At 43.6% G+C, this 11,539-nt stretch overlaps 1 long non-coding RNA gene across 1 annotated transcript in view; it reads left to right on the top strand.

Annotated features, from left to right (window-relative positions):
- The first annotated feature begins 2,719 nt into the window (after positions 1-2,719).
- The window catches only part of LOC141927357 (uncharacterized), a 37,919-nt gene continuing 29,099 nt past the window's right edge, over positions 2,720-11,539 (top strand). Inside the window, exon 1 of the long non-coding RNA XR_012624367.1 lies at positions 2,720-2,793. This is a non-coding gene — a long non-coding RNA (uncharacterized LOC141927357). The remainder of the gene's footprint in view (positions 2,794-11,539) is intronic.

The following is an 11,539-nucleotide window of genomic DNA, read 5'->3' as shown; positions in this document are numbered from 1 at the left end:
AGAACAAGAGGCAGGCATGAAACCCATGGGAGTGCCTTTCTTTTTTTCTGTGTGCAAATTGATTTATTATTATGCATAATCAGAAATCAGAGCCAAGCAAAATCAGGATGATCAATATATTACCACAAGCAAGATACATGGAATATTTGTCTTTGTGTTCTTTTAGTTAGCTGTTTTGTACAAGGTATTTCAACAGAGCAATTTACCATCTTCAGTTACTTGGTATAATTGTATTAGCAGAGGATGAAGTAATGATTGTTAATGATGGGTAAATTACTGTCCAAGCTGGTGAATCCCACATGTTTTTGTTACCTATTAAAATTTATCTGTTGAATATTCCTCCACAGGGGACTAAAAGAGAACTGGCCCTTCCGATCCAGGTAACCAACCATCTTGTGCCTATTATCAGCAAAGGTTGTTCTCTACTTAAAATCTAATTCATTCCAAATGTCACTTCCAGATGATCCAAAGGGAAGTGCTTACAGATGTGGAGAACAGCAAGGGAAAGGGCATTACATGCGTCCATTTCATCAGGAAGTTTTGTCACATTGCCAAAACCCCAAAACATCCGTGTTGCCAAACCCAGTTTCTTGTTTCTCTTGCCCTCTAAATCAGTTCAGTATGCTGTGCAGAAAAGCAGTCTGAACAGCAGTGTCCTTGAAGAAGCTAGCACGGCTCACTTATTTTTAATTGAAAATAATGAACCAGATGTTCATCATATCCTGGGAAACTCCAAACACATCCCTACTGCTGGGGGGCCAGACCTGTGACTGATGGAGTGGGACCACGAGCTGCCTGGGGCACTTTTCTCCCCTGACACTTCTTGGTGTCTCCTTCCCCTCCCTGCATGTTGTCCTCGCCCGCATCCCCATCCCGCACCGCATCACTGCTGACCCTCATCCCACCACGGCAGTGACTCGGCCCTTCTGCAGGGCAGCAGCTCCTGCCTCCCTCCCTCTCTGTGCCTGACCTCGCATACACTCAGATGTGCTTCACTGTTGCATTTGGGTTTATATGCTTATTTGGAGTCAGAAAACACATAAGCAGAAAAATAGCTGCTGTAACAAGTTACCTGACTTGTCCTTTTCTGTGTGGCTTGGCTGCTGCCCCAGCTCGAGGGAGCAGGGCTCAGCAATCCCCAGGCCTCCCAAGCTCTGGCATCTGGTTGGCTTTCAGCTGGAGCAGAAGCCAGCCATTTACAGCAAGGAGGAAGGGTGCTTGTGCGAGATGTTTGCATGTGGTAATGTACTCAGTGGCTCTCAGTCTAAGTATTGAAAAATGCAAAACACCCTGGAAAAACTGCCAGCCTTTGGTACTTAACTCTTTGGTGATCATGTAACAAGCAGCTGATAACTGTAATAACTTGGTTAAAAGTACCTTTGTTTCCTCTTTTAATGTTTACTTAAGAGAGAAGTTAAATCTCACTTCCCAGCCTTGTTTGGAAAATCTTTGTAGCCTTCTTTTCTTGTCTACATAAGAGACGTTGTTGTTTACTTCACTCTTTTTACTCTATTTCAGATTTAATATCCTAGAATCTGTTGATTTACTAGTTGAGTCATTAGAAAGTTACCAATTTTCAGGTCCTAGCAAGGATTAATCTATCAAGACACTGTTTCACAGACATACTTTCAGTGAGACTTTCCGTATTAACTTGCTGAATCACGTGTTGTATATGAGCATCATTTGCGGTGAGATTTATCTCAGGTGGCAGTATCTCCTGTTTGCAACATTAAAGTGGTCCACTGACTTGTGTCAGCAAGGAAGAGTGACAGAAAAACTGAGAAGTGGCCCTAACATCTCTACTGCTAACGTCTGACAACAAGTGAGGAGATGGCTGGGGCATTCACGGTGTGGCTGGGGCGAGTGGGCTGCCCAGGCTTGCGGCAGCGTGCCCACCACATGCAGCACTGGGCAATGGTAGTGGGGTCCTGGAACATGGAGGTTATGTCAGAGCTAAAACACTTGTGAGAATTTCAAGGCCCAAATAGCAATATGAATTTTGGTACATAATTTTTATGCACAAACACATATATAATGATGTATAGGATAAAAACACATTATAAATTCCAACGTCCATACAGAGTGTGTATACCATTAACACCTTAGCCCTAGTCTTCTGTGTGAAAATGCACAAGCTCCTCTGTGAACTTCAGCTGATCTTTGGTCCTTCCTCTAGCAATCAAGTATATTGTTTAATTTTTTTGGACAGTACCCACATCACTGACAGGTACTTCATAAATGTAACTAAATCCATCCTGGCAGGCTTCATCTCTAATTTTACAATGTGTTTTTTTGTGTCAGATGATGACTTTTTTCCTAACTGTTTTAACAAAAGCATCCAGCACGATCCAGGTTTATTCTCTTAGCAATCGTACATGTTGTGCATTCGAAATAACCCCTCTGTTGTCTGGAGGGCTGTACAGCGTTCCTGAAGCAGCAGGTGAGATGCTTTAATCTGAGATTCCCATTACGAAGCTGATGCAATCAGTCCATCTGACTTCTTAAAACCTATTCGGGTTTTTTTTCCCTCTCTGTGACTAGGAATGACTCACTGATTGCAACTTCCCTGAATTGCTGTGGAGAAGCAGCCTGCTTATCTGTGATACTCACACCACTTCTGTTTCTCTTGCAGGGTGACTGATGGACCAGTACCTGCACAGCTTCACCTAAGACCGGTTTAGAGGGCAGGCGAAGGTGTGGAGCAGCTGTGCCCTCCCCATGGGATTGACCTATGCCAGCCTCGGCACTGAAAAGCTGTTGGAAGCAACTTGCTGAAGAAGTCCTGAGGTTTCGGTCAGTCTCTTGGTGCTCATAAAGCCCAAGGTTTTACTGGTTTTTTTTACGGTGTTTTACTTTCCTCCCTGTGTGTGCTCTCCTTTTGCAAGCTTGGAAAGCAGAAACATTCGGAAACAGCTGGAGCTGCTGGGTGAGAAGAAAACCATATCAGCAATTGGTTTGAAAGGGAATAACAGAGTGTTGATGGGAGGTCAAGGCTGTGGTACATCATGTCTAACTAGCCTGTTTACCTTCTATAGTTCTTTCAAAATGTTTCTTCACTCCTTTTTTTTTTTTTAATGGAAAATCTGGGGGTGGTTCTTTCCTTTCTGCCTGTAATCTCTGGGTTTAGTTAAACCCACAAAAATGCTGAGAGAAATTGCTTAATCCCGCTGAAGTCTGTCATCATCTTTCAGCTCGATATAAATTTTTGTTTGATTTTTGAGGAAACTGTTGTTTAAAGTGTTTTTTAGGCCATGACAGAAGATGGTTTCTGTATGTGTTATGGAAAGTTTTTTAATAAGTACAACATATTGCAAAACCAATGTTCTGCACATTCAGTTTTTAGGGGTAGGTCGAGGAAATGTCCTAGAGAGTTGGGCTGAGCAGGCTCCGTGTGCTACACTCGAGCTTGCACAGGTTTCACCACACATGACTACTGGGAGTATATATCTGTGAGGGTTTTGCTTTCTGCTGTGTTATGCTTTTATGTATCAAAGATCTCACTCTTAATGCAAAGCTCAACTTCCAGCCTTTATAGCATTGCTGCAGGCTGCTCCAAAGGAGATACTTACTGTGTTCTCCCTTGTTACTTCTAAAATCATCTTTCTTTGAAAATACATGTTGTGTTCTGGGTGGTTACAGGTTTGGCAATTACCTGCCCATGCGCTTGGCAGGACAAGATCTGTAGCAGATTGAACAGATTTATAGATGTATATAGGCCTTGGCTTCCCAGAGGAGTTAGCAGTAAGAACCCCTTTTTTGGCCAAAATGCCCATGATTCAGCATCCATCACTGGTCTCTGGAAGACATTATCATACAAACGTTCAAGTTTTTTCCAGCTTACAACTGCTGTTGTATAAAAAGCTTTTTAATTAGATCTTTCTTACAAGTCTGTTAATTTATTAAAAGGGCCATCTGTACTATCTAAATAAGCACCATATTTCCTTCCCTTTGCTTTCCATCCTTCCAAAAGATCTGCTCGTAATTGTGGCAGGTATTTGTGTTCGAGTCATCACCTAATCTAGAAAAATGCGATCTTCTTGTACGTAGCACTTGTGTCCTTACGGCTGTATTTCAGACTCATAGCTGACACTGAACTGAACTTGCCATTGAACTTTCTATCTAGCAGCCTGAAAATGTCTTGTCTTTTGTGACCAAACTGAATAAGCAGCAAAACTCAGGGTTTGGGGTTTTTTTTGTTAACAAGTTTTAGCACAAATTATGATAAATTTCTGTACCCTTCATGTTCTGAATGTGGTCAGGAAACTTCCTTGGCTATAGTAAAATACCCATGTGCTTGCACAAAAGGTTTCCTGTGCTTTTTCTCAGTTGAAGCTCTAATGATAATAAGGCAACATGGTGTGGTGTACCAGGCTGGGAAGACAATTCTTGAATGGAAAGCCCATGTCTCTTGGTGGCAGATGCTGTACAGAAGATTGCCTAAGTTGAGCTGGTTGGGAGGCTACTCTCACTATTTCCTGAGAGAAATATACAGTTTCAGTAAAAGGTAGTGTTGGGTTTTTTTAAAAAAAGAAAAATCCAGCACTTGATTTGGGGGAGCAGGGGAATTCAGTTCTCCATCAAGGAAATCAGTAGACATTTTCTCTGGGAAATGTTGACGAAACATTGATACTTGTCTGCTTTTACAACGGTGGCTCTTTGCCAGCATTCTGGCTAAAACACAGTAGCTTAACGCTGCCCTGTGACTGTAACTCACTGTGGGTTAGGTGCTCTGCCAGGAGTTCGTCACACACATGCAGTAAGGAGTGTGGAGCCTCTGAATCCAGTTTCACAGCTGCTCATCTGAGCAGGTTCGTGTGGCTGATTCCCCACAAGTAATATTTGAGCCAAGAAGTCAGGCTTGGTAGTACAGACACACAGTGGCCCTAGAGACAGCCGAAGGCTAAGCCAAAATATTTTGCAAGGACTGCAGTAGAAATGGACAGGGCAGATTGTTCTTCTTTTGTCATCAGCACTGCCTTAGGGCACTGTTATTTTAATGAAGAGTGAACAAATGCATTTGAAAGATAGCAGTTCAATACGTTGGCTAGGGATAACAGCAATAGCTCTGACTTCACCTCGAGCAGAGTGCTTCCACCTTGCAGAGCGTAACAGCAATAAACTGTATTTAATCACCATCCATGTGCATGCCCCCATGAAAATGGTCTTCCCTGGGACTCTCAGCTGGCCGCAGTCCCCAGTCAAGGTAGAAAACATCTCCCCTGCCTTGTCGGGCTGCGTGGTTAGGCCATAGGGGCGTGCGGGAAGTGAGAAGGAAGTGCTAAACTTTGGGTTGGAATAGTGTAGGAACCAGAACATCACTGGCTTGCCTGGAAAGGTGTGGGATCAAGTACTGGCATCCCACCTTCTTCTCCATGTTACAGGGCTGCTGCTGGGCAGTAAGTAAAGACTGAGCTTTTCTGACCAGTGCTAAAAGTATGAAATGACTCTTCATTGGTTTTCTGTAGTTTTTCTTGGGTGTTTTTCTGTTGGCTGTGGGTGTTACAAGGATTCACTGGGGGCTTTGCAGCACTGAGGTATTCTGAAACGACTGTGGAAGGTGTTCCCTACAGCTCAGAGGAGCTGTGTAACAGCATATAGTTGGATTATTTTGCCTTAGTAGGAACCATATACTGGGGACATAACAGACAGACCAGATGTGATCCATTGGGCAACCAGAAGGCTCCCAGCATCACCCCGCTCACACCCCACTTGGAGGTTTGAATAGAAATGAAATGCTGAGTACAAATACCCTTTTGCATGGCAAATAAACTAAGTTTCTGTATGGAGAGTTAACATAAAGATGAAGGCCTACTACTTTCTCTTGAAAATTCCTTAGGAAGACCTGTTGCAGCCAGCTCTTAAAACTAACTTCACTTACAGCATCTTATAAAATTATGTGATAGATGAGGAACATGTGTCTGTTTTGCCTGTTTTTTTCTGCCCTACTTTAGCTCCTTTCTTTTGCAAAGCCTGTCTTTTGCAGTGTGTCTTGGTTTGATGTAAGGGCTCCTTCTCAAATCTACATTGTTTCTACCCTAATTAAGTGTGAAGAAAATATTGCTCAACACAGCCTAAAAAAAATTAGCATAAGAAAAGACTCATCTGGATCATTTTGATCGATTGGTTTTTTTCTTTCTTTTTTCTTTTTTAATTAACTGAGTTAAAGTAGTTCCAACTTGTACAAACTCTTGTGAAAAAAAGGCAGACAGCATTAAATGTGATAGTCAGGAAACACCCACTACAAGGCTGATGGTGGTGATGGTAAAAGCCTGGAAGAAGCCAACAGCAACTTACTATTGGTATTTGTAGAGGGAGTGCTTCTCACTTCACTAGGCAGTAAGAATTAGCTGCCCTGTTCCCTCCCAGCAGCGTCTGTCTCATGCCAGCTGTAAAGCCAGGATACTGTGTGCAGAAAGCTAAGGCAAAAGGTACTTTTGGGGGCTCTGGTGTCCAAGGCTGAGAACAAAACACCATGAGAAGATGAATCCACTGAGTCATCTGCCCCGGGAACAATGTGCGCTGTCACCAGCTTCTGGAAATCGTTATAGCTGTTAATTTCCCGGGACAATCCCTTGGAGCAGTTTGTTTGCCCTGACAGGAAGCATTCACTGTAAATTTAGGCAGGAGATTAATTGCTTGTATTTCTAATCAGCAAGGCCAGAGGGATGACTTGGATGACCAGCCCATGGCTCCTGGGGTCTGGGTGCATGGGCAGTGTAGCAAGGAAGGAGATCATCTTGCTGTTTACAGACACATGCTGCAGTTTGGCAAGACCATTAGTACATTAGTCCCTGTGGCACCTTCTCACCTTCTTGGCAGGCTGCATTTACCTGGTGTTGAGAAATGAGCAGTTCTACCCCATGCACCCCTTCTGACAACCAGCTAAAGAACTGAAACCTGAAGCTGCTGGCATTAGTTTTTGGTGAGCTCCAGCTGCACCTCTGAGGGCGAGTGTCCGTCTTCGGGGCCTGAGCAGCTGACTTCAAACTGGGCTCACCCAAAGCTGCGCTCTTGCTAAGAGAGCATGGATAAACTTCAAGGCTTTGTGCACCAAGGAGGTCTTTAGCAGGAAGGAAATGAAGGGAAAAATAAAACTCATGCTTTCAGGGCAGATGAGAAATTCCCCTGTGATCCAAGAGCCAGGGTTAGCTGTACCCGCACACTGAGTAGGAGGAAGGAGGAATCATTTCCTCAGGCCTCCTTTGTGCCTGTTAAATAATTAATGCCTCTCCAGATCTATACGACTAGTTTAAGCTTGAGCACCTGGAAAGCTCTAGGTTGCATGTAGGCCAAAGAAAACATGTTTTTGCTATTAAAAGCACTCTCATTTTATCTCATCAGCCTATGCATTTCTTGCAGACCATGCTAATGTTTGCAAAAGTGATTATTTTTTTTCTGTTCTCCTCACATGCAACTATTTAGTTGGCCAAAGGTAACAGAAAGTTTCTGGGAACACCTGGCTTTGCTGGAGATAAATGTCCCATTCTGGGTACAGAAGGTAAAAAATCTTGTTATTGCAGCTTGGGTCATCCTCCAGACCTGGCTGGTGGGGTCATCAGGTCCTGATGCTGGGAATCCCCATCAAAGTTTCTGAGTTGACAATAAGCAAGACAGATGCCACTGTGGGGAGAGAACTGCTCTGTTACAAGGTGACAGGAAGGAAATCTCAAGTTACTGCCAAGAACACAAGGGCAGAAATGTACTTTTTCATGATGAACGGAAGTAAGGGTGGGGCCAAGAATGAGTCTATCCTTTTTTTTCCAGTATTACTTCATAGAGTGCTGGTAAAAGATATGCTCTTCCACAGAGTTTGGTTTTCCTTAACATGAGGAATTTGTAACAGGGAAAGATGCCCCTGAGCCAAGGTGCCGTTGGTTAATGAAAGCATGTCCTCTCTGTAATCCTGTTCTTGTAAGACACCAAAAAGGTGTCTTATAAGTGGGTGAAGGCTGTTGGATGCTGTGCTGCTGTCAGTGCCCGGCTTTGAGTAGTTCCGCGCTTGTCCTTCACCAAGGTGCTGATAACAGAACCAGGGCTCTACTGGCAGAGTCTGTACCGCAGCTCACCTGCTAGCATTTTATGCAAGGTGAATCAGTATCTTTGATTTGGGGGAATTTTTTGTATAGTTTAAGCGTTAATACACTATTTAATATTGGTGAATTAGCAGTAGAATAAAGAAATAACTTGGTAAATTAAACCTTTCAAACGGAGGTGTCCAAAATGACATATACAGTGCAGCAACTTCATTTCTAACTGTTTTGGAATAAATGTCAGCCCCATTTTTCATTAGCCTTTCTGTGTGTGACTAGCCCCAAAAGCTGTATGTGGAGACTAGCCAGAGTGGTGGGATGAAGCAGGCAGAGGTGGCTGAGCCAGCCCAGCAGCCAGGCTGGGGAAGGGGAGGAAGAGCCTGCAGGGTACACCATGATCCGTGCTAGAAGGGAAGAAACCTGAAGCCTCTCCATGACGAGCCCCTTCTTGTGCAGCCTGTGCACAGGAGTGATGCCATCCATCTCTCTGCAGTGACCTTGGGAGATGGATGTAGTGATAAAGGAGAGGAGAGGTTGGAGCAAAAACTGCTAATGTGCTGCAAAGGGGCTTGAGCTGTGAAAACAAACTGTTATGATTAGTATTTACTTGGTTTGAAGAAAATATTCCCATTCCATCTATGTTTCTGGTAACGGCTGGGCCATTCGCAGGCTCTGTGACAGATTGTGTTTACCAGCATCCTCCCCTCACCTGACTACTCTCGCCTGTGTTTATGGCAGAAGGAGAGAGAGATGTTAAGGAGAGATCCAGCCTTTAAAAGACATGTGTCTCCAGGTCTCTTACTCCCATGCCTCTGACAGGAATATTTTCTAGGTTTCTCAGGTGTACAGCTGTTGTAGATAGCCCTTGCTACCCTACATGTTAATTCAGCGAGCTAAATAGAGCTGCTTACTTCCCTCAGCCCCTGGAAAGCTGGCACACAGGGCTCTCGATGCAGCGCTGGGGCTGGCAAGAAGCTATCCTTCTTTTGATTGTTGTTTTCTCCTGCAGTATTTCAGCTGGGAACAGACTTGACCTGCTATCCTAAATAGAGAGGACCTGTGGTTTTCCTGCACAGTTGGTGAAAAGCAAAATCTGCATGGCATCTCTGGGGGCTAGGGAGGAGCCTCGGCGGCAGTCAGAAGAGGGAAACCCAGATTTCCCCGCTTACTGTGAAAACAAAGCTAATTACAGGAAAGGGCAAGGTACAGGTGGGAAGCGTGCAGTGCTGCTGCGCCCCAGCAAGCCCCAACGCGCTGGGGTGGGCAAGGCTTTCCAGGCAGGGGCCCAGTGTCACCCTCAGGTCTGCTCGCTTGCAGGTCCCTGGTGAGCAGCTGGGAGAGGCTGTGGCCCACTGATGCTGCTCCCCGGGGACCACGGGCAGAGCCTGTGTCTTGGGAACGGCTGTAATGCAGAGTTATTGCAGGGCTTAGGAGTGCTTGCCATGGCTCGTGCTCCCCGCTGTGCCCGCTGCTGTCAAAGAGGAATAAAGAGAGATGGTTCCTGCCCCCCAAACAGGGAACCTTTATAATTTGGGGTTTTTTTACATGATTAATGGAGCTGTTCCTACGTTTATGCTACAAGGTCAAACCATTTGTTTTCATGGGGTATGCTAATGTAATCTGTTTTTTATTCCTTCTCAGCCATCTCTTTTTCAAAAAAATTCTTAGAGGTTTGTTTGGTAAAGTGTTGCAGATATACTTCTATGTGACATATTTATGCGTACCATTGCTGATCTGAATTCAGCCCTACACTACAGTAATAACTGATAGGTTGTAATGTTTATAAATGTTGCTTTGAGATTTAAATTTAAGAGACAAGCCTAGGAAATAGATCTTATTATAACACACTGTAACCAAATAGGGTTCCAATAAAGAGAAAAAAAGAAAACAAATTTTATATCTGGGCATTAACATTCTCCCAGATGTTGGGTACCATCTGCCAGGATTTTTTAGCTCTAAAGTAAGCTGCGTTTATAACACCTACAAACCTGCTGATTTCTTCCCCTCTTTCTCCCCTGCCCATGGTTTTCCAAGGGAAGGATGGGCACAATAATAACTCATGGTGAAATTTTTCTGTGGGTGTACGTGGAGAGCAATGCAGCACGTTCTGGGGGGCTTGGCTTCATAAGCAGGACCAAGATGACGCTGTGAGGACTAAGAAGTTGAATCCTCTCTAGCAGTGAGCAGGAGAGTCATGGTTCCAGCTTCCCGTCACAGGTGCCACGGGAAGGTGAAGCTGCAGCCAGGGAGGAAGGTGCGTCTCCATCGGCATTCCTGCCTCTGAGCTACACCAACCATCAGCGCTCCTGGGAGGGACTTCTGCATGTGAGGAGGTTTTTATCTTCTAGACTGTTCGTATTTGGGATGCTCCCAGTTCATTCTGGCAATAAGGCTGCCAACCTTTATTATTGTTTTGAAGAGATCCATACAGGTGTTACATGTATTTAAGTACAGTTCAGATGCTCGAGGTCTCAATTCTGACCTTACTGCTATGTACTTGTTATGTCAACTGTGTATTTAGATTCCCTAGAACTCAAGTTTTTATTGGGAAAAGTCAGTATTTACTGAAATATTGAAAAGTCTTATCTAGTTTTGTTTTCACTCTGAATCCCAGTGATTCCACACAAAGATGAGATTTATTAGAGGCTTGAATGCTCAGCTGTGTGCATTATTTCCATTGGATTGGGAGCAGATTGAACACTGGAGAACTGGACATTCACATGGTCCAAGAAATGAAAGGTACAACTAGCACTGGGTTATTTTTTTTCCTCTCTGAGTTATGCTGACAGCAGCCATAACATTAAGGCTGAAAAGTTTATTTACTATATAAAGGCCATATTTTCCCTTCTTATCCCAGCTTTTCTTGGCTTCCATTGCTTGGCAGTATCCCCTTAACCACTAACACCCAGAGGCGTGGTATTAAACTGGGATGAAAAATGAACATCCAGAAGAATATTGAAGATTTAAGTGGGTATGGTTCTAAGAAAACCAGTGGAAAATATGTTTACTCCAAGCATCTGTAGCACCTAATTGAAGCAGTGATATTTTCTGTAAGAACATAGGGAATGCTTTTCTGCTTTCTCTTTGGCTTTGAATTTCACTTTGAATCAATGTGACATAATCCATGGAATTATTTTCTCACAGCTGCAATGGAAACTTTCTGCCAATAGACAAGGATGTGCTAATCGGAGTGAAAAAGCTTACATTCAGTCCAGCTTTGCTTTCTGGAGTCTTTGTTAGGAACTGTTGCTTCCTCCTAATTTATTAAAATCTAGTACACGGTAAACACTATTATTTTTGAACTATTAATGTTGCTATAAATTTGAATGGCAGATTGTGATCAAAAGGGAGCTGATCTACAGCTGTGTGTGAAATCATTGCCGATACTAAATGTGACAGAGAATGAAACATGTATTTATGTGCCCATAAAGGATGATTTAGTGCTCCTGGGCCTGCAGTATTGGCACCACCAAATGAATTTCTGTGAATCTAATTTAGAAGAACATAAA

This window comes from Strix aluco, chromosome 9 (assembly GCF_031877795.1).
Source record: "Strix aluco isolate bStrAlu1 chromosome 9, bStrAlu1.hap1, whole genome shotgun sequence".
NCBI classification, from domain to species: domain Eukaryota; kingdom Metazoa; phylum Chordata; class Aves; order Strigiformes; family Strigidae; genus Strix; species Strix aluco.
The sequence above is the reverse complement of the archived record's forward strand: the minus strand, read 5'-3'. Positions and strand labels throughout refer to the sequence as shown.